This window comes from Varroa jacobsoni, unplaced genomic scaffold, assembly GCF_002532875.2.
Source record: "Varroa jacobsoni isolate VJ856 unplaced genomic scaffold, vjacob_1.0 scaffold_466, whole genome shotgun sequence".
Taxonomy (NCBI): domain Eukaryota; kingdom Metazoa; phylum Arthropoda; class Arachnida; order Mesostigmata; family Varroidae; genus Varroa; species Varroa jacobsoni.
This window is the reverse complement of record NW_019213368.1, coordinates 534,385-554,982: the sequence shown is the minus strand read 5'-3', so window position 1 is coordinate 554,982 and position 20,598 is coordinate 534,385. Positions and strand designations below refer to the sequence as shown.

At 42.7% G+C, this 20,598-nt stretch overlaps 2 long non-coding RNA genes across 12 annotated transcripts in view; one reads left to right on the top strand and one right to left on the bottom strand.

Annotated features, from left to right (window-relative positions):
- Positions 1–18,192, top strand: part of LOC111260696 (uncharacterized) — a 45,017-nt gene extending 26,825 nt beyond the window's left edge. For 5 of the 7 annotated variants that reach the window (XR_002680488.1, XR_002680489.1, XR_015311159.1 and 2 more), the window contains one exon: positions 866–1,171. This is a non-coding gene — a long non-coding RNA (uncharacterized LOC111260696). Of the gene's footprint in view, positions 1–865; positions 1,172–17,901 lie in introns of those variants that run through there. The other 2 variants (XR_002680487.1, XR_015311158.1) reach the window with 1 other exon arrangement.
- On the bottom strand, positions 3,314–20,385 carry LOC111260695 (uncharacterized). 5 transcript variants are annotated; one of them, XR_015311162.1, is made up of 4 exons: positions 19,617–20,385; positions 19,144–19,258; positions 4,184–4,352; positions 3,314–3,477 (listed from the first exon to the last, which is right to left on the bottom strand). It is a non-coding gene; the product is annotated as an uncharacterized LOC111260695 (long non-coding RNA). The 5 variants fall into 5 exon arrangements; XR_002680484.2 differs by having other exon boundaries at positions 3,314–4,352; positions 19,617–20,383; XR_015311161.1 differs by having other exon boundaries at positions 3,314–4,352; positions 19,144–19,201; positions 19,617–20,381.
- Positions 20,386–20,598: the final 213 nt, after the last annotated feature.

The following is a 20,598-nucleotide window of genomic DNA, read 5'->3' as shown; positions in this document are numbered from 1 at the left end:
TATCGTTTACTACAATTACCAAAACGAGTAAACTTCGTACACAGTAAGAGCTTGATTTTCGTTCTAAGAACTTCTATGTTTTTCAAAAAGACCTGGATCCCTAATTATCTATTATTCTAACTTAGCCTTGACCGACGACCCAACTGCCTTACGCTCAGCAACGCACTTATCCTTCCGGCTAATGAGATCGCGCAAAGAACTGAACGCATTACCTAGGGCGGCCTAATTTGAGCACAAACACTGCGAATTTCTCATAGGCCAGACGTGCGCTCAGATGACGCCCTTTTCCCCTGAGTGATCCTATGGTGATATGCCCTAGTTCCCATCCCATCATCCGCAGTGATGTGTCAACCGAACTGTTTGTTTGACTACCCTGGCAGTTATAGGGGTGAGCCTACCGCTTGTGGGTAAGCCGTTGTAATAGAGGCGATAGTGACAGAGCAGGTAGCAGAAATAGAACCAGCGATTGCCCATATTGAAGCAGGTGTTTTATCAACGGCGTCAATATTGTTGTTGTCGCTATTCGTCGCTGCCGCGATTGAGGTAACTAATGTTGCCATGAAGCAAAACGCTGGCTGGCTCTGCAGGTCCACGAGTTAGTGGCCATTGAGTTTATTTGATGTTTATGCGTTCGTTGAAGCGTTTTTAATCGAAGCCGTATAATGAAATACGAGCTGCAGCGGGAGGCGGTAAAGCGACTTCATGAGCTCAGCCATGTTCTGTGTCCTTATTTGATTCGATGGCTGAATAAAAAGACAACTGAGGTAGTTGGAGGAGGGACGAACGGACGAGAGTCAAGGCAAAAGGCTGCTCCCAAAATAGACGCAATGCTACTAACGGTGTTCACGTTCTGTGTGCTTTTTAGGATTCCGCTAGTCAACAAATCGACAGAGTAGGAAAACCTACAAACGCCTATGGATACAGCGACGTGTTATGAATATAGCGTATATTGAAATGGACGTGCCGCTATGAGAATTGATAACGACGACCGAGAACAGACAACAGTAGTGAGGTTTTCTATTTCGCTTCATACCGACACTAACGCGAGTCGAATAATGTGTCTACTTGCATAAAAAAAAAACAAAAAAAAAAAAAAAACTATTCAATTTTTTGTTTTGTATGGAATAAAATGTTATTGTGCGAAATAAACTCCAACGTGTAGGCACTCCCACCATAAGTGACCTGATTGGAGCTGTCAAAGCTCGTTATTTATCCCTCAATTCCGCAATAGATTTCGCGCACTTCACTAGTCGTATTCCGTAATATTTGAGTACAAGTTCTCACCTTGTAGCAAGTAAGTCTTGAAACCTTTGTCGCTTGTCAATCTATATTGATGAAGTTCTTATTCTCGTATCACCTTCGTCTTGAACTTTTACCTCTACCATAACAAAATACCCGGATTAGCATAGATTCCGCTGATAGTCGCGCCACTTTATAAGCCGTGTTAAAATTATAGCTTCAGATTGAGGACGCGGAAGTTCTGATACGTGTGTAGACGATTCTGAAGGGGACAATTGAAGAATTATGACTGGTATGTTAGGCAATGTCAGAATTTTCAGTAATGCGCCAAGGTTATAAAACTTTTTATCTAATCCGCGAAAGGATATTATCTCCCGCGATCTTTTTTGAAGTGATTGACCCGTGTCCACCGTGGGTTTCGACGATCAAGTACACAGCCGGGCACATCCGGTCCACGCAGCAGCCCCGTCCAGAATGGTACTAAGTAGTCTTTGTTTCGCTGGTTGTCCGGTAGACAGCGACTCACTGGAATCGAGGCTGATAATTCGGATTCCACTTGCCCGCTCGCTTGCAACAGTCGTATGGTGGTATTGCATTCTGGGTACGATTTCAACAACATACAGATTGAATCGGCTTCTTGTTCAGCTCCTGTAGCGTTTCAATTATGAACCGTCAAGTTACATATGAGGCGCGCGGATTGACGATTGTTATCGGACAGATATTATAGCAAACCACGTGCTGCCTACTAGCCGAGCTCGCTCCGCCACTGAGACTACCTTTTACCAAAATTCAAACACCATTGTATTATATAATATAATACGATAGCTAGCGATCCATACTACGATAGTTTGCTTCCATGCTTAATTGGTGACGTAGATTTTAGGTGGCGTTCCGCTATACGAATCAGATCAACTGCCACCACCGCTGCCATTAGCAATAAATAGTGTGTGTATTTAAATTTAATATATATATATATATATATATAGATACATATATATATATACATATACATGTAGAGACATATATATATATGTAGAATTGAATCATTCGTCTCACCGTATTATCTATGAGGCCACTCGAGCATTCATACATATGATATTAAATATAGGAATAGCAGTATGATGTATTTATCATATCATAGCGCTATCAGTGCGCGCGGTTATGTTGAATAAGTTACACATGTGTACCTTTCTCTCGTATGGGCCTAAGTTTTCATGTTATGCCGACCGCAACGCCTTCATTCATGACATCAAATCTGAATGTAAGGAAATTTCGAAGGAGAAGGGAAAAAATAGAACACTATTAACCTCATTTAAATTACTAGATAAAGTGTTGATGATCGACTATTTGTCGCGGATTCCGTTTCTATAAGTGGAAGCATTGTTTCTCGAAGCATTCACAATTATATTTGATCGTATGCTTCAAGGGCATAATTGGCATCGGTGTCGTCTGATCGAGGACCGTGCCGTATCTTTTATAAATACTATTTTGTTGAATCTACTGCTTTATTTTCGTATAAGATATTTGTACGTTTCTCAACTGGAGTTTGGGGAGCTGTGCTGAATCGTTGTCTGGGGAAAGCAGAAATGGAACACGAGCGAGTGCCTCTCTTCGACGGTTTCCTACAAACCGCAATAGCCACGACGAAGGCAGCTACGACAGTCACAACCAATCAGGTTAAACATACGAATATAGGTGTTGGTATAGGCACCAAGTAGTCGTAGTTGGCGTCGACTTTTGGAACGATCGACCTTATCTATCTTCTTTTGCAGCTCTATCTCGTCAAAATCGACTCGTTGATCAATTCAATGAGTATTTGCGTTTGTGTACCATATCGTTGTCTGAGCTGTAACTTGCAAACCAAGGCTTTTGTGTCCATAATCGCTGAACAATTGATTGCTGTCTTTTTTATTGCTAATTGAAATCTAGCAATTCAGCAATAGCGCATCACTCATGAAGAACTCTATGCGATTGTAGATTAGGAAAACGTTGGAGAACCAACGCGTTTATAGGTACCGGCAGAAATATATGAGGTCTCCTAAACAATAAATACAATTTCCATCCTTTGCGTCCGTCCAGTTTATTATCTGTCACATCTTCTAGTGATGATTATTTTAAGGATTCGCGTAAGTATTTTATGCCTCGTTGGCGAGCCGTGAGGAGTCTTTCGTTCAGGACAACGTTATGTACCAAATCCTGGTGACGTCCTCGATTTTGCGATAGGTGTAAAATATATTACTAAGAAAAACGTAAGAACAACACACACACATTTGGAATATATTAAATATGGATTCAGTTGCATTTCAAGTAACATTTTACCTACGTAATTACGATAAAAGTGCAAACATCTCTTGTTTTACGTTAAGCACTTCTACAAATAACGTTAGCGTTGTCCAGTCGATCGCGACGATGCTGGTTAATTAGCCTGAATGCCGCCCGCTAAACTAAATATTTTATTTATTATATTTGAATTTTTAGAACGAGAGCTAACAACAAATAAACAGCGTAACCATTTGTTACAGTTAGTTACCTCAGGCTGTTCTGACACTACGTACGAAAGTCAAAGACATCTCAAAAAAATCTCTTCAATTATTTAAACATTAAGAGAATATATTAAAGCAACGTTCAACGTACTAATGAAATAATCTTGCCTAGAGAGGGCCGCATGTGCAATATTACCCCAGAAAATTGACTACAATAAAAATAGATGCATAAGCCGCATCGACTGTAGTTGGCGGGGGCGGATTACAGGGTCTATTTAGGAGCATCATTTTGCCTGCTCTTTTTGAAATTGTCTTCGCCTTTTCTACTTGCTAGCAGCCGCTGGCCCTTCCTTTTTTCGTCCTTCTCCTTCTTTTCTATCGTATTGTATCCCTAAGCCAATCTAATCTAACGTCGTTATCGTCGCCGGGATGTTCGCAGTCTGTTCACTTTATCCGCTCACTTCCTTCGCTTTCTTCGAATGATCTTCTTCTTCGTCCTTTGCTCATTCGTAGTCTTCTGCTTCATCTCGATTGATACGTATCGATTTAACGGCGCGTCTATAATCCCTATCTGACCGACGGCCAAGTGATGTAGAGCTGTCTGTCTGTCTCGGCTGCATGGCTGGTCGTCTGGAAGGAAAGAAAAAAAAAGAACGACGGTGAAGAATGAAGGGGAAACGTGGTCTCAAAATCAGTGAGGGGAAAGGCGTAGAATGAGAGCTCCTTCGAGTAGTAATGGGGAGGTCAACAAGCTGGAACGGAAGCGAGTCAGTGTTGGGGATGTGAGGATGGTAAGAGAACTAGTAGCGAAGAAGAATCGCGCGAGGAGAAGATATCGAGGAAGAAAAACGCATGGTAGTCTTGCCGGTTTTCCCTATCGGCAGCTTCTGCTGCTGTAATTCTTTGCCAACGACAAAATATACAAAAGCTGAGTTTACCTGAGAAAAACGAGAACTATGACCGCCTGAAGCGCTTTGCACTTAAAAGCACGGACTACTTAAGTTGCTGTTAGCGAGAACAGCAACTGCTGCCGCTACTACCTTTGCGATCCTAGTTGCTGTTCAAAGTGGTCACATACGTCCGTGGCATCGGCGGTACGTGTTATGCTTTTGATGCCGACGCTAACCAGGGTACTTGATGTCATCTTACAAGCTATCTGGCAAGCAACTTCGGTAAGATGGCTAGCTCAAATCATATTGTAGCCGAATCACTGTAGCCATGAGTTCTCATCGGCATGTTCTGCAACTTAACGTACGGTTGTAGGCACAGGGTCGTCGGATCTAGTTGACGTCAGGGAAGACTTAGTCGACTTGGCGATCAACCATTTCATTCAAGTTTGCCTCGACTGATTGGCCTGTCAAAGGAATACAGCTACGATCAGGCCATGCACGTGAGCTGCTTTTATGTAGTTGTACTCTTAAATAAGAAACACAGTTAAGCGAATCCGAATCGACCGTCCTGGGCCGATGCTGGAACGATGCGGAATCGATGGGATTGACAGTACTAAGAGTGAAAACGAAGTCAGGTCGTGGTGGCGCGACTTTATGAGAGAGCTACTATCAATGGGTACACCCAACCCAGTTAACAGCGTGATCTCTATCTATAGAGAGGAAAATTGTCAAATAACATTAACAGATAACACACTGGTAAAAATGTTTGCTGATTTTAAATGGTTTACCTGATAAGGTATCTGTAATACGTATTTCATATACACTCAGCATTCTCTGACAAAAATCCTTCCCTTATCAACTGCTATAAAAAAAAAAACAGGTGCTCCAACAAATTGCCTTGCACACGTTAACGGTCACTATCGCGAATACTGCAGAAACTCACGTAGTTAGGACGACACGTAATGTATCGGTGTACATACATTATTTTTTCCCTCGACCTCAACAAAAGCAGTCATTACTTAAGATATCTAACGAAAACAAAATATGTAATCCCTCCGTAAAAATTAATACGTGCTTGCGGCACTATATAGAGAGGATATCCCTTTGCTAATTATTAACACTGTTTACCGCTACCTATAGGCGCAAACTCATGAGATTCAATTTGCTACAAGAAAGAAATAGCTTTTGCGGTAAAACTCAGGCACGACAATGCATCAGTCAGATTGCGACGTCAAACTATGAGTATGCGAGGCCTCAGAACGACCCCACAGACCTGGTTATCCTAGTACAGAGTACTAGCGGGTGCAGTCTAAACAGAATGTGAATATGACCGTTATAACATCGCGGTTTGAATAAACAATTCTATCTGTATCGCTACGTCTACGTAAATAGCGTCTGCATTATATATTCACATACATAAACTGTGTCAAATACAAAATGTTAGAGGGCTAAAATTTGTCAACGACCGATCAATGGATATCAGAGGAATCTGCGTATCGAAAAGGAAAGAGGATTAAATACAGAAAAAAAATTACTGTTACAAAAACGCGTCACAATAATGTCCTGTGAAAAAAAACAAAAAAAAAAAAAAAAAACGAACGATTTTTATACACTTTTACGATTGAAGATATCCAACTGATGACGATGGTTACATTTAATCATGAGCGGGATACCCAGGAGAGGAACCCAGTCAACTGTTACCAGCAGCTGCTGGTTTACGACCATCAAGTGGGTGAGCAGCTCAGGACGACGTGTAACGTCTGGACAATTGTGACACTTTTCAATATTTTACAGAGACGAATTTCGAAGAATGTTATTCGTATTGATGTTTTGGTATCATTATTGTCAATGCTCCTAGCGAAGGTGGTAGTGGTAGTGGTAGTAGTAGTAGTAGTAGTAGTAGCAGCTTCTGTAGTTAGGGTTTATGCGGCGATTGCCGCTGTTACAACATTTGCAAATAGAGCGACTTCATTACGAAACGCAATGCCAGCTGCGTCGGAGTATTACGGATCAAGTCGCTTGTTCGGACGGCCAGTTTACCCTGGGAGCGAATAAATCGACTATGAGTAAATTAAATAGGTGCCGAAGTAAATCAATCTCAAGCTCGTTGTGGAAAACGAGAGCGGAAATTACCTACAATATAGGGTCGCGGGAGCATCAAGGTGATGTTGTTACTGCTGTGAAAACAACAACAACGGGTGGCCGTAGCTGTATTAGATGCCATATATATGGTATTGCAGTAGTTATAGTTAAATATGTGGAGAGAAAAAGAGATAGACATATGTACATACACTGCGACAGAAGTGGTCTTAGTTGTGGGCCGCGATATCACCATCATCATCATTGTGACCAACGTCGTTCCAATCGCCATGGTCGTCGTGTAATTTCATTGAATTCAATTCAGTTCCGTTGACGTTGTATGTTTAGTGAAGCAGTAGCAGCTTTCTATATACTGGACGAGAGCAGTTTTGCCGGCCCGATTTTCGTCGACCATCAGCCTAGATCTAGTTCAAATGGATCCTCTTTTTGCTGAACCTTCTGTGAATTCGTGCTTTGACGTTACGTGAAATAGGTTAGGACAAAAATACTTACTCCTCGTGCGTATAGACAACAAACAGGGGACCTTCACAGCCCAGAACGTAATGCGGGCGGTAAAGAAGATGCCGCTATTGTAAGCGCCGCTAGATGGCGCTAGCAATGGTCGCTAGGGGGTAGTCGCTAGGGGCCACGCCAGAGCGACTGAAAACGCCTGTAGAAAACGCTAGGATCGATCACTTGACAGTAACCATATCACAAAAACACGCTGGAAATTGCGGCTAGGCTAGTTTATGCTGGGTAAGTCACAGTATGCAACGCCAAGTCATGAAGTCAAGCCAGATCGGATCAGCTTATTTGGCCAACAGTCCGGTTCTGCTGTGGACAATACCACTGAGGGCGTCTGAATTGTACGAAAAAAATCCACAGGGGATCAGACGGAGAGGAGGCGTCGGGGTTGGGGTGATTGTGGCAGCGGTACAGGATACTATTGCCGAATTCAATAAGTAATCGGCGCAAGTCTAGCCGCGGAGACGTAACCAGCCGAAGCGACGGCAGAACCAACTTTGGGGCAATCGCAAGAGTTCAAACGTAGAGCGAAAACAACAACACAACAATTTGTGTTCAATAGAAGCGGTCATGGCGGCGTCGGTGGCAGCAGAGGCGCTGCTGGGGCGGTAACTCCTGCTTTTGCAACGATTAAGGTAGTAGTAGTAGCAGCTCTCCCCTGGCATACCTCTAGCCCCAGAGGCAGTAGCGCCCTATCCTATAGTATTATGGCAGGCTGACAGTCGGTCGCATTGGAACCCCGGCGGCGTCAACAGTACGCAATGAAGGCAACCAGGCTGTTTGTGATCTTTGTCTCAGTACGGCATCGGAACATTATTGGAAAATCTACCAGTCAGTACCAGTTATACTGGTAGTAATAGTGGCAGTATAAGAAGAAGCAACAATTGTAGCCGAAGGGCTATTGCAGCCTAGCTCAGTGACGGCCTAGCTGGTAGTTGAATTTATAAGAACCTATCTCGTTGCAACCAAAGTGCAAGTAGTGGTAAGGAAAAGAATAGTAAAAGTAATAATAATAGCACCAGCTATAGGCTTAACAGTGCCATCGTTACGTTGCTGTACAACAAATAAGTGGCCACGAGCAGTTCACTTTCGGGGTGAGCTATGCCTTGTCGGTCCCCGGCGCCACCGACGCACCATTTGGCGTTTGTCCCTCCGCCTCCCGTCGTTTCAGACTAGCAATAGCTTTCTAAGACTGTCTCAGGGTACGGCCTACGCACATTCCGTCTACCCGTTGTCTATTAGGCTGTGAGATGGGAATCAGGGAATGGAACAGTGGATACAGAGTGAGCACTATGAAAACTGGAAATAGGAAGGCTCCGTCGAGCGACCCCTGAGTAGCGCTAACAGCTGTAGCAGCTCCACCTTCACAGTTCGACCTTGTCTAACCATGTTGTGTTCAGTGTGTCTTTGTACAAACGTTTGAATTGGGTCTGTTGTGCGCAGGGGGTGACAGCGGCGGCGTTCGCAGCGCCTGGAGCAACAAGACAGACTGTCCAGCGAATAAATTCTGTTTGCTGCTTTGTAGCCGGTGCAATCACTAGCTCCCACTGTTACCAATGTGACCCTATGTAATCTTCTAGCCTTGAACAATTTCTGTAACGAAAAAAACAGACAGGGTATCGATAAAGCAAAGGGGTGACCGAGCTAGCCAGTTTGAAGGAGGGGCTGGGGGATTCTGTAGAGGGTTCTGTCCGACTTCTGAGATAGGCTTTGGTTGTTTGACCTACATTTATATCCGAATGCTGGGGATGCTTGGAATGAAGTAAATGTCAGAAAGTTGTAATGCATATACTGTAGGAAATTATGACATTGGATAGTAATATTTGTTCACTATTTGGTGCTGCATAATTACAAATATTCAGGAAGTTATGCAAACCTTATTGGAAATCAACAGAAGTTTCTAGGGTGGCCTTCCGTTCAGTCAATTCGTCCTCACTCACCCACTATTCGGTCGATGATAGTGGCATTTATTTAGGACAAGGAAAAAAGCAAATAAAAAAAATAACCATTTTGACCCAAATATTTCTAAACTGCGTTAGAACATAAGCTACCCTATTCGAATATGTACTCACAGAACAGGAAATGAGCTCTCTAAACTTAAAGACCACCGAGATGAAAACGTGGCGTAGGCGCGCTTGTTTTCGTGCGGAGGGCCAGTCGTTTAAAGCGATGCTTAAAAACAATATTGGACGTAAAATTCCAAACGTTTTCTAAATCGAAGGAAAAGATTACCTATTAAACAGTTAAATTTCGAGAAATTTTCCGTGGGGCTCGCGTTTCAGGGTACCCCGTATATCATATGTGTTATTTTTTTTTTTTACCTATCCCTATGCGAATAAGAGGACATTCATTTAGGAAAATTGTACTTCCGTTTCCCAACTTCTTACGACTGCACCGAATGGAGGAACCGCAATCGTGAGATTGTAACTCCTCGCCTATATCTTCTCACTAAGTTTCCAAAATTATAAGACGTGTTCTTTCTTCTAGTCATGTTAGTACTTACATAGATAGAGCTCTAACACAAACTATATACACGACCCGTTTCCATGCTCATGAATGTTCTTTATTAGTGTGTATGATGAAAATGCATACCTGTTTTGAAACTACAAACACCTGCCTAATTTAATCATCGTGTATATGTGAAAGGACAGGCTGGCTCCTTTTCCTAACTAGAAATGCACACCTACAGACCTGGTGTATCCATCTACTGGAGGTTGGCCTTTTTTCTCCATTCGAACTTTTTAAATTTGTTAAAACTTGCAAGCTAACTTTAGAATAACTTTCAAGTAGACCAGTATCAAGGCGAGTGACTAGGAGCGCCGCACGGCGCGTCGCTTGCGTATAGTATTGTTTATACTAGAAGAACGAGTCTTCGTCCAATACACCAGCTTGCTTTATTTATCTAACAGTGAAAATAAGCTATACATCTTTCATAAGCTCGTGAATTTCCAATTTCAGTCGTTTGAGTTCACCTTTGCAGCGCATAAGCCGTTCTTTCTCAGAAGGATTATTGCCTGAGTGTAAAGTAAGATAATTAGCAGGTATCGTGAAGATCAGTGATGCTTCATAGGAGCACGTGTGTAAACAAATATTAACTTCTACAAAAGCCATCAGTATTGTTATCAGCCGCGGTAGTGTTTAATGTCGAATAGTCCACAGCCACTCGCGTCTGTTGCTGGGCGCTTCGCTTCGTCTGCTTAAAGCTGACGCCAAGGTCATCTCGGCAATTTGAGTTGCTCTTCACGTCGCCTCTTTCTTTTTCTCTTAGATTTGACTCTCGCTCTCCAAACGTCATCATACCGCCTATGGCAATGGCCATCGTGGCGAGCAGCTCGTAATGTCTCAAAAAGAACAAAAATCAACATATGTAATTTTGCCGCTTTTACTCTCGAAAATGCGTCCATCGTTTCTGATCACCCTTCTGCGAACAATGTATTCGATATGATCTGGTATGCTTGCCCCGTATACTTAACGACTATTACTCTCCATAAGGGCGGTTTTTCACGTCTTGGAGTGTTTTCAAAAACCAGAATTGATTAATCTCGTGTTCTTGGCTCGATCGAATAAAGATGACGTTGTGTTCTACTATACGTAATGAAGTAATTCCAAAAGCGTCCATTCGCTTGCAGACAAACGGGAACTACTTTTTGGCGCCTTTTTGCGCAGTCGATCTATTAAATTCTAATATTATTCCCATGCTTACGTACAGCAGCCGAGCTCGTTTTGCCTGCCACGAGTTCGGCTGCTGTATGTAATACTGCTTTTCGAAATCTATTTCGTTCCTCCATATTCGATTGTGGTCACATTCACTAGCGGTCTATTGACGCTCCTTCCTTAGCTGTCATCGAGCGAAGTGCCCTCAATGTAGCCTAATACTTTAGAAACTATTCGTTTATATCGTCGAACTATCTGCATTTCGTTGCCCTCGTTAGATCCTCATTGGAGTCGACCCGGTTCCGAGGAAGGAAGCTAGTTACTTGCTTATCGTTTTGATACGCTACTTCTGATTGTGCCCGCCTGAGACATAACTGTGTCTGTTCTGTATTACCTATCTGGCCAGCCCGTGGCCCTTGTTGACTTTCTCAAGCCTGTTACTGTCTTTCTGTATGCCAAGGCCCATCTCTCTGTGTGCTTGTCTATTTAGATGGATGCAACACCCAGGGTCAAGAAACAAAGCTGTCTAATCATACCATGTGGTGCAGCGCGAAATATCGCAGTGTTCTATTAGGACTCTTGTTGCAATAGCTCTTGCATACTGTTACTGCCTTTAATGTCGCTGTTGTGGATGTGTTTGTTGTCATTGTCGTCGACCCAGATTTAGACTAGTGTTCTCGTTATTCCTGCAGCCTCGTAGTTCGAGCGTGGCCCCCATTGCTTGATAGACCTGCACTGTTGCCACAGCTGATAGTTTTCGCTAGTGACGATCACAAACTCTAAATAATCTACTTCAGGTTACGACATCTTATTGCGAATAATATGTGCACGTTTTCTTTATCAATACGTTTAACGCAGACGACATCAAGGATCAATGAGGGCTTCGATTTTCGTTGCGATCAATTTTTTTCCCGTTTAGATGCTAAACTTTGCATGAGGCAAAGCATTACTGAAATCCTAATTCAATAATAATCAATTAAACTACTTGATAGGAGAAAATAAGAGTAGTAACTAATTATACTATAATTAATGAAATCTTTTTTGGCACAAAGGGGTGCTGTAGATCGACGTCAAACAGGATCGTTCACCTAATGGCTAGGTCGACTGAGCATTTTACAGGTGACGACTAGTTTAGAAATACTACTGGAAACTAGAAAATAAACGCCTTATTAAACGAAATTATATATTGATATCTGAATAGGATGTAGCTAAGCTTAATATCTACGGACAAGCTTAGAAGACATAATAGTAATCTTTGTTTCTAGGTGTCTTAGTGCTGCCGTTGGTTGGGGGTGCACAGGCATAGAAAATTCCAGGTCCATGTAGCCAGTTGTAACGATTAGGGGCCGTCAAGAAGATAACCCCATTTCGTAAGACTTGTTAATAGTCGCCATGCGGATATGCTTGCGGTCGATTTACGAGTCCCACAGCAAGTCAAGGAAACAAATTCCCTTTGCAGCTGATGACGGCTTTTGGTCCGTCAAACCTATGGGGGCAATCCCGACGAATAAGATCTTGATACCATTTGCGACAATACTGAAAATAACAAATTTGTCCTGCGTACGACCTGTCTACTCTTGGTTAGCCTTAAATGCCAGTTGTTTAAAGTCCCGTGACTTTTTCGTAGCAAACCTCAGTATATATGCACATTTGAGAAAGAGGGCTGTCGAAATGAACCGAAAATGTTCATGTAAAGTAGTAACACTTTCGATTTATACGGTATTTATCCAGTAGTATAGAACTATAGTGGTGAAAGAATTTAGGTGCGCAACAATAACTAGGGAGGGTGACAAAAAAACGTATCGACCTCGTTATGTCTTTTGAACGTGGTCAGTTCTAAGCGCGGGCTTAGACCCACTGCCCCTTTTAAGGCATTTACAACTACTTTTTAATTTCAGGTATAATAATATGTGCAGGAACTAAGCAAGCATCCTAACAGAAAAGCCGTATCAGAACTGGTTTTGTAAGCGTCGCTACTGAACCCTTCCAGCCTAGCTCAGCTTCTAAACCAGCAGCAGGGACACGATCCTAATTGAAGTCTGTGTGCAGCAACAAATGAGCGTTTTTAATTAGTATCTGTATATGTGAAATGCATAACGCTGTGCAAAATTGTTGGCTGGCGTAACTATGAACGGGAAGGGTACTTCTAAATCTACTGTATTTATTGCAGTTCACTGAATTTAGGGCTGACAAAAGACTTGAGTATTTGGTCAGCCTCATTCTTGGCCGATGTTCCCTTCGCTGATCTATCAACGCAGGCAGCATGTTATACAAAACAGACGCTGACGGCCTGAACTGAGCGGTAAAAGCAGCACTAGGAGAAATAGGGAAAGGACAAAGAGGCATCTATTGGCTAAAGGGCAGTCGCGATTGCTCCATCCATCTACCATTAGTTGCCCCGTCGATATTTGGTCAAGCCGAACCAAACAAAAAAGAAGGTGGCTTAAGCAAAAGAATCAGCTCGGCCAGTTTCCTACATATCATGGTTCATGACATGGTCCTTTAGCATACACACAGACTCCACTCTCAAGTCACCACGTCCGCGATGAGTTGTTCGCAGACGGTGACGACGACGGCCGCTCTATCCAGAAATGTATTCATAACGTTCGTTTGCCCCAGTAACAAAGAATTAGAAGGTTTTTTTGAACAAAAAAGGACAATCTAGAACGATCCTTTGTCTCAGGTTATCGCTCTATACAAGTGAAGCTGAACAAGCCAAGTCTGATCGTAATAATGTTTGCTACCCTCCCACAGCAAGTCGCACGGCTCGACCCACATTCTTCCCGAAGCAGAGTGCATCCGAGAAAAGGCAACACCATCCCACAACTAGTAGAATCAGAACAACAGCTGTGTTAGACAAGACAAGAAAACTGGGTTTAGCGGGACTGACGACCTCCTTTGACGACTGCTTGGATCTTCGTCCGGTGATGCTGCTATGGCTGTTAGGATGCTAACGGTCTTCTAACACGGCCGCATCTTTTTCTCGCTTTCTCGTTCCCTCTCTGGTTTGCTCTCCTTGTCTCCCTTCACAACCCTCCCTCCCCCGGGGCATTTAACCATCTGGGTTAAGGTGGGCTTTAAGATTTAAATCCGAGAGGGTGAAGGCCAGCCGAAGAGCCAGTTTCTTCGTCAAGAATGGGACGAGCCAAGAGCAGAAGTAGGAAATGAAAAGAATGACCCGAATGAAACATGAACAGCACCAGAAGTCTCAGGGGTTACAGCGGCGACGTTGGTTAGTGGCTGCAGTAACAGCGCCAACCCGAGCCGAAGAGGCGATCGGCAGTTTTCGATGGCTTCAGGTTATAGCCCGATAACACTCTAGTCATGATGACTCACGAATAATTCTTCTACTGTTGTCTGAGCCAGTGCTAGCTAGGTCTATCATGGCGAACATAGATGCTACTACCTGTCCGTGCCTCCAGCTCGGTGTCATTGCTGCCATCGCCGCATCTCTTCAGCCAGCAAAAATATGTAGGCTATCGCTGCAAAACTCAAGAAAAGAAAATTGACAGAGAAGCCTCCGGCGGCAGCAGCAGTGATCGCTATGTCCATCATCACAAGCTAAAGCATTAACTGTAGGTTTCAAGGACTATGGGTTTCGAGGAGACGTTTGGTGTATAGGCAGGAAGGGCTAAACGGTGGAGAAATATGTGATGCACATTGGTTCAACGCTTCGATCGAGGAAAGAAAAAGAAAGACAGAATTTATATACGTATATATATATATATATATATATATATATATATAGAGCGAGAGAGAAATGGAGGATGGAGGAGGCATACAGGATAGAACTGTCGCTCTTTGACGAAGAACTTCTACATCGGAAAACATGCTGATGCTGGCGAAGCGGAAATCGACCGTACTGTTAGCGTCTTGTTGCGCACAGAACGCCGCTGTCCGACGTAACAGGAGCAGCGGCACCGAAGTGATTCGAGTCCTCAGGAACGAAGAATCAGTCGGCCGAAACGTCATTGAAGAAGATAACTAAAACGGAAAAGCATACCGATGCTGAAAGTGACTCGAGCAAAGAGTAAATTGCGTCGGCGTTTAGTCAACAAAGTAAGACGCCGAGACATAGGGAAAAATCAATCACAGTACTGCTAACGAAAGCGACAGCAACAGTAGTAGCAGGTGACGGCGATCGAATACAATCACGCTCTCTTTCTATTGAAAGTGAACTTATTCTCCTTATTTTCATGTATTCAAGGTGTACGTAATAAGTTATAAAGATGTAAAAATAAATGCCACAAACGAGTTTGTCTAGCTTCTTACCACTTGCCAATATATTCGACTGTCACTGTGATTTTTCGCGCCAGAAAATATTTTTTTCGTTTACTAGCCCGAATATTAGTTACTGCCGGCTAAATGTACAGCGAAAATTAAGTATGGAACAGGATCCTATAGGATCGGTGAATAAATAGGTTCAAGCGCGGTTGGACAAACGGCACACACAGCAACCATTAGAGCCTATTTACTCAAAACGATATAAATGTCCAAATTCGGCTTTAACGGTCTCTGTTTGACGGATTTGCATTTCCATTTTCTGATTAAAATACAACTTCTCTTATTAAGACACAAAATATTTTACGAGCGGTGCTGCTGGCCGTCAAGACCGCCTGAGTGGGCTCAGTGGACGACACCGGCGAGTGCTTACATTCATACAGACTGTATCTACCTAATAATCAATTGCGGTGCCAACTGCATCACGAAACTGCCACTGCAAAATGCAGTTTAAAATTTACTTTGTTGACTCATCGGTGCGCTGGGGGCAATCATTGTTATTCCTTCCTATTAACGATTACTGCAATTTCTATAGCAGCCATTATTATAATTTAATAGGGTTAGACATAAACTTGCAAACAATATCACATAGACATTGTAAGTAATGGCGTTTTATCAAATTCACCTTGAATGTAACACAAATGGCATCGTGAACGTCCACATTCTGTCTATTACTATTTATTGTAAAAGAGGTTTTGTAAAACAACTGCATTTGGCGGCGACTAGCTCCGTTTATCGTTGTTATTAATGTGTTTCATTATTTATTGAATTTATTAGAAAAAAAAAAAAGCGGTTTCCTCGATCGGATGAGAGACGAGAATTATGACGACCCGCCTTTATTTTATGCTAATTGAAATATTACATATTAACATGATGTAAAAATATTGTACTTAGCCTGCGTGGCGGTCATTTCCCGAATCTCTTCCGGCTGAAACTGGCAACGAATAGAATGCCGTTATGCACTGACAGGGCCCTGTATCACACATGGATGAACGCTTTAATGCTAAAGCGAAAATGCTCCACTCAGTGATAGATACACAACTGGTTTTATATGAGCCTTTTGGGTTTCTAGTCGAGCTTAGTGTCGGTGGCCTGATCGGCTATCCCTAATCGTCTGCCATTGACCGAGAGGTAAAAGATAATTAAAGACATATTATGTCACTGCGATTTGAGATAATACCACTACCATAAAGTATTTGCTGTCGCTGTGGGCTATTTTTATGTCATAAGGGGTATATGCTTGATAGTGCGATGGTAGGCAGATAGCTTTGCACGAATTCAAGTAACGCTTCGTTCGTTATCCCAATTGAATGGCTTATTGTGGAACTTCTATAATGACGAACTTATTTTGCAGTTAAACGTAACGCTGTTCAAGTTACTTTCTGCGCTGATTAGTTATCATCTAGGTTTCGACGAGTTGACTGCCACGTGTACACGAATTTTTCTAATACCAAACCCCGTATTTCACTTAGCTTTTAGAATATGCGCCTAAAAAGTGGGCACGACATGGCATCAGTACGCACTCTGACTAACAGTCAAACCTATCTTTGGATTTGTAGCTGTTTATGCTAAACAATCTTCTAGACCTTTTGTAGACTAGCAAAGTATACTAGCGTGATGTTGATTGCAACTCTCATAGATTACCGTTTTTGTTCAAAGAGGTTTAGCGTCTTCTTGGACAAGACCTGGGCGCCATTGTTCCGTGGATGGATGCCAACATTTGCTCAATTTACGTTATTTATAGTAAAACGTCCAAGTTACAGTCAAAAATTAGTTGATAGCGTAAAACGTAACAGTATCTACAATTTGAATTATTTTCTCCTATTGAAACAGTATTCTCAACGCGATCTAATACGATCATGAGCTGAAATTTTACCACTTGTATAGCTCAATTAGCTTTCCTGAAGGCGGAATCCTAATTTATACAGTCATATTTATAGATGGGATCCATCTAGTGTCGAAGCTAACAGTTCACTAGGTCCTCTAAAAACGTAAAACTTATCTTACGGTTTCTAGACACATTCAACTTATGATAGTTATGTGTAAAAAGGTTATCAATGCGAACGGCATTCGTCCACACATTTCCTCTGGCTTTGTCCGGCCTGTCAACGACTTTTTTCTCGCCCGTCACTTTACCATCTCGACCCATAATGCTTATTTCAGCGGATCTATTTTTAACATCGTCTGCTGCCAAACGCCTGTTGCGCGGCGAATCTGACACGAACGAGTATCACAAGCGGATGCTGGCTGCTGTTGCGCTACGAAAGTTGTTTGACTCCTTCTGCGAAACCGCAAGGCGGCTAACGTCGATAGACGGACACGCAATGGCCGGGCAGCAACACAGATTCAATAACAACAGAAAAAAAGCCGCATCGAACACTTAGTCGACCGTTCTTCTGTCAGCTTCTGCATCTGCTGCCACAGCTACTGCCGCTGAGATGCTGGCTATCAGTAGATCAACGGCAACACCACGTAACCCACCACCGTAGCCACAGCAGCAGCGTCATGGCAATAATTATATTGCCATGTATATATACATATATCTATACCGCAATAAAAGCTTATAGCTATATCAGAATTTGATAGAGTATGAATACAGCGGCTTGGGCCGAAGTGGAATGGCTGCCGTCAGTCAAATGCTCCGGAAGAAGCTATAGAAACGGAATATTATAATCTAGCCCCAAAAACAATACCTCGAACAGCGTTAACAGAATATAGCAATAATAACAGTAACAGCGCCAACATTTCAGAAGAGCTTCAACGGTGCCGCGAAAAACAGTAGCAGTAATGGCACAATGGCCACAACGTCAATAGCAATAGGCAACTAAGGATTATTCTTTCATCCGTCTGTACGAAGAGCACCCTTCCGATGCCATCGCCGTTCAGGAGCAGACACGTCCGATTCTAGATTGGATCTGATGATGACTAGGCCGACCAACAACGACGACGACGACGACGACTCAGGCTAAGAAACATCAAATACACTCTTATCGAATTATTCAATAAACAGTTGGGCGTTATTTTTTTTACTTTCTCTCTAATCTTCTGTTGTTTTTAATTTGTCAGCTCTCTTCCACTGGTTTCCTGAAGTTTTGTCCAAAATGCAAACGAGGACGCGTAAAATCAGCGCACTGAATAAAGACAAATGCATCAATATATTGTACAACATTACATTTTACTTTTCTTTAGCAGGTCCACTTTCTGCCAGGCGTCGTTACAGGTCACGATACTTGTGGGTGGCAAGTCCAGAGCATTTGTTTGCAATTTGCTGAGCCTTCCAGGCAATTCATCTCAAATCTATCTGTTGGCCATATAAACTATTTTCATTTTCTTCTTTTAGTTAGTCAATTCACCATTGAGTACCTTGTCTGCTGCCTGTTGAGAATCTGCCATACAATTGCATAATAAAGGTCTCTCTCTCTATGATCTCCAATGGAAGTTATTACCTACCATATTCAAACGAATACATTGTCATAACGCGTAGAACGAATCACCCTGTGATCTGTTACAACCGTTCTAAGCGATTGCTGACACATTATGACCAACTAATAACTAGTTACTAACGCAGCCTTCATGTAAAAGTGACTACCGAAATACTGATTCCTTCGCTATCACGCTTTGTCGCCCTTCACACGCTATAAACGCAAAAGTCGGTTAAACATATGGCCACTTCTTTCTGTTCCTGAGTCATACCATTAACGTTATCTAATGAGCGTATACATGCACAGTGTTAGACAGTAAAGTCTACAGGTGTCGAAAACTAGCGTTGAACTGCATGCAGATGACATACGTATGTGTCTATGGTAGTTATATACTTATTAATAGTATCATTCGTTCCTGTATAGCAGCTAGCGAGACGAATTCGAGAACAATCTAGCCAAGATGAACGACTCCAACTACAATACGGAAAGTCAACCCCTGGGTTAGTCGATGCGCTCGACGAGGTCTAACGGTTCTTCCATTAAAATGTAGAGTAACATAAGAATATATACCTTCCCGGTGTTTCTGTCGTACTTATCATCGTTTCTTATTTTGTTTGTACGCTGCATGCTGTAACGTGGAAACCATAAGACAAATAACAAGCAGCAACAGGAACACGGTGAGAATCTGCAAACATTGGTTAGTTCGTAAGTTATAGATGTGTGCTTAGGTGTACTTACGGGAGCTTACTGGCCACAGCAGTGACGAATCCGGTCGTTGGCTTACAACACAGTGGCAGGTAACTTATAATAAGCAAATAAGTGTGAATTTCTTTTTTTTTTGTTGAGGCGACAGCCTAGAGTGGAGACAACGTTAGAGCGAGGTCGAATTGTCCTAGCTAGCTCTCAAAGCTTAACATTATTGAGGACATGCCACAACCAGGACGATCTCACATGTGGTTACTACGCGTCTATAGATTACATTAATGAATATACATACACATTTATATTATACGTACACATATACATGATATTAACACACTTACCGGGAACTTGGGATTAGAAGGCCTTCAGTTCTAATCTAGTTGGGCGCAAGCAAATGGATGAGGTCCTCAATTTGTTGTTTTTTTTGTTTCTCGGTGCTTGCCGTAAAGTGACAAGCTTGGGATTGAAGACTGTCGACTCGCAAAATCGGGGGTCCTGTGATACGGCGAGGTATTGCAGATTCCACGAAGCCAGTAGTTATAGCAGGGAAATTGATATTACTCTTCTTTACTTGCGTTTATTTTCTTCTTTTCGTTATTTTAATGAGATGATTAGGTGTTCACGACTGGTGTGCGTAATGGCATATACTACGCGAATATAATCACCCTGCTTTGGGGTACTGTTCCTGGATTCTATCTTACGTACCATATGTATTAACACTTTCGATCAAGTTTAGGCACATAATGGGCAGCACATATCGTTTGAATGGATGGATTGGTCAGCAGATCAGCACCACTAGCAAACAATAGTATCTATCTCGACGAACGTCACCAATGGCAAGAGCAAATTTGAGATCAGCTCCCCGTTACGTGGTCACCCCGGCTTTTCTCGGCTCAACTGGCCGTCTGCTACAGTAGAAGAATACGACGGGGTGTGTTTGATGTAACGCTACGACAGTTCCAAATGCAAAAGTCGAAATATATTTAGCGGGCAGGGTGACATGTCAAATGTTCCCACAGAGCAAACCGTTGTTATTGGTGGTAGAAGGCCCGTTACCACCAGCAACGGCAGCGCCTGCGTCGCCGTGGTAACATCTTGCTTCGCATTGCATCGCATCGCATCATGGCGTTGTCGTTCTTGTCGTCGCTGCCTGCCGGCGTTAGACCCTGCCAGATAAGTGTGTATATGTATATATAGTGGTTGATGTATTTTAGTACAAAGCTTGTTTTGCCGCCACAGCCGTCCCCAGCCCACGCCGGCTTCTGACGTTTTTAGCTGCAGCAGCAGCGGCGGCGGCTTATTACTTAACTTTCATTATTATTA